Source organism: Aplysia californica, unplaced genomic scaffold (assembly GCF_000002075.1).
Source record: "Aplysia californica isolate F4 #8 unplaced genomic scaffold, AplCal3.0 scaffold00468, whole genome shotgun sequence".
Taxonomy (NCBI): Eukaryota; Metazoa; Mollusca; class Gastropoda; order Aplysiida; family Aplysiidae; genus Aplysia; species Aplysia californica.
Window position 1 is genome coordinate 1206 of NW_004797738.1, and position 2416 is coordinate 3621.

A 2416-nucleotide genomic window follows, 5' to 3' on the forward strand; every position below is an offset into this window, starting at 1 on the left:
CGCAACTGCATAAGGTCATATGAGCACTCATGACACGTTAAACCTTTTCGGTAGGTAGGAAATTTTGAATTTTGCCTGGGTGGCGGCCGAAACCTACTCTTATCGATTTTAGACCACCAAGGGATCTTTAACGTGCGCAACTTGCTCACGGGACCTCCGAGAGTTTTCACCCTTTTCCGAGATGGCTAGGTGTAGATCTTTCCTACCAGAAGATCAGGGGTGTGGCTGAAAGACAGCAGTAAGAAGGAGCCAAGGAGTAGCAGTAGAAAGGCTTCACAAAGAGTCAGGACCCCAGAGGAGGGGCAAAGGAGATAAGGGGGTGGGGACAGGAAGAGGAGACGAAAGCAGACGACAGAATATTGTTAGAGAGCAGGAAAGGAGGTGAAAGGAGACAATTCTAGAGAAGAATTTTTTTTCGGTCGCTACCCTGAATGAGGGGTAAACACCTTAACCTGTAGGCCACGAGAGCCCCTGTTTTTATGTTTATATAGCGTATATTATTTAATTTGATGTTGTTCCTGCAATTTAAAAAAACCAAAACTGAATACTGACACTGGCAGGCCCCTTGTGTGTGATTCCATAATTTACTTGTAAATAATATCCTGTACTTTTTCTTGAATTAAACACGTTTAGTGTTAAAACGGCCAATCTTCGGATAGGTTAACACACGTCTTTATTTGTTAATTTTTGTAGTTGTTTATGTGCTGTTCTTATTTTTTATTTCATTCTATTTTGAAACCTTTATTTTTCATGTTTTACATCCAATGTGGCTTCAAGAAATTCTGGTGCTTTAGATGAAGTTACCTCTGTCAACATATTATTATTGCAATACATACGTCGTCACAGAGAGTTGAAAGCTTGAAAATTAATGGCAACTTTTTTGGCAACTTTTGTCATTTTTGTGGCAATCTTTGGCAACTTTTGGACCGAAAAATGGCAAAAAACCCCGCAGATGCTAGCTAGACGGGGGCCCCCTGACAGACCCGACTCATCGGACCGCCAGGTAACTTTACATAGTGTCAGAAGTGGCTACTGAACTGTCAACAATTTCAAGAAAACACTCACATTCAATGAAATACTAGAGTTTATCTATCAAGAACAGTGCTCTGTGAGAGTGGAGGTCTAGACTAGGCAAGAACGAGTGAACAGAAATGGCACAACATAACAGGGAAAACCAGCAGAAGCAATTCACAGCCATCGTACCCCTTCCATCAAAATTAAACGTAACAGACGGCACAAACCTAGCACAGGGGTGGGAATAGTTTAAGAGAAACTTCGAAAATTATGCGATTGCCACCAGATTAAACAAGGAAGAAGAAGATTTCCAATGTGCAGTGTTTCTAGCGACGATTGGAAAAGATGCTGTAGACATTTTTGAAGGTTTCCACTTCGAGGACGAGGCGGATAAGAAAAATCTCCTAAGCGTCATACAAGCTTTTGACGACTTTTGCATAGGAAAGACACATGAAGCCTATGAGTCTTACATGTTTCACACGAGGAAAAAAAGAGAGGCCTACATTGCACAGCTTCGTCAGCTCGCCAAGTCTTGCAACTTTGGAGACACACAGTTGGAAGACCGCTTAATAAGAGACCAGGTGGTGATAGGAATGAGAGAAGAAAGCTTAATTAAGAGAAAAGTTTTTGGAAGATAAAAATCTCACCCTAACAAGGTGTCTAGATATAGGACGAGCATATGAGTCATCTAGGACACAGTCGCATACTATGGGCCAAAGTACTGGAAACGAAGTTTCAGAAGTAAACAGGTTACAGAAAGGAAAGTTTTACAGGCAAGGTCAGGGCCCCAAGAAAAAATTCCAAAGAAAAGAAAACATACGAAAAAAATGTCACAGATGTGGAAGAGGTCCACACGATAAACAAGGATGTCCTGCCAAAGATGCAGAATGCTACACATGCAAAAAGAGAGGACACTTCTCCACAGCTTGTAGAAACAAAGACAAGAAGTCGGTAAGACAAGTTGAAGAAATTTTCCTGGGAACACTACAGCTGGAAAACGAGTATGGTGTCAGGGCCGTGCAAAGCAACGATGACTTGTGGCACGCAGAAATAACTACAATAAGAAAGCCAGTTAAGTATAGAGTGGATACTGGTGCAGACGTCACGTTGATACCGGACAGATATTTCCAAGAAAAACTCACCTCTAATAAATAAAACAGAGAAGAAGTTATTTAGAGCAGGACATCAGGAGTTACATGTAAAAGGAGTAGTCAGGGCTACATTGGCTACCAGGACTACATCTTCAGAACAGGATTTATATGGCGTCACAAACCTGAATGAGCTTTTGTTAGGTAGACCAGCTATAGAAGCTTTGAAACTCCTGGAGAGAGTGAACGAGGTGAAGAAACAAGGTATACCTTCGGAATATCCAGAGTTGTTTACGGGGTTAGGAAAGGTAAAC

At 41.6% G+C, this 2416-nt stretch overlaps 1 long non-coding RNA gene across 1 annotated transcript in view; it reads left to right on the top strand.

Moving 5' to 3' along the window:
• Nucleotides 1-962: 962 nt before the first annotated feature.
• Nucleotides 963-2416, top strand: part of LOC106012704 — an 8598-nt gene continuing 7144 nt past the window's right edge. The window contains exon 1 of the long non-coding RNA XR_004858940.1: nucleotides 963-1003. This is a non-coding gene — a long non-coding RNA (uncharacterized LOC106012704). The remainder of the gene's footprint in view (nucleotides 1004-2416) is intronic.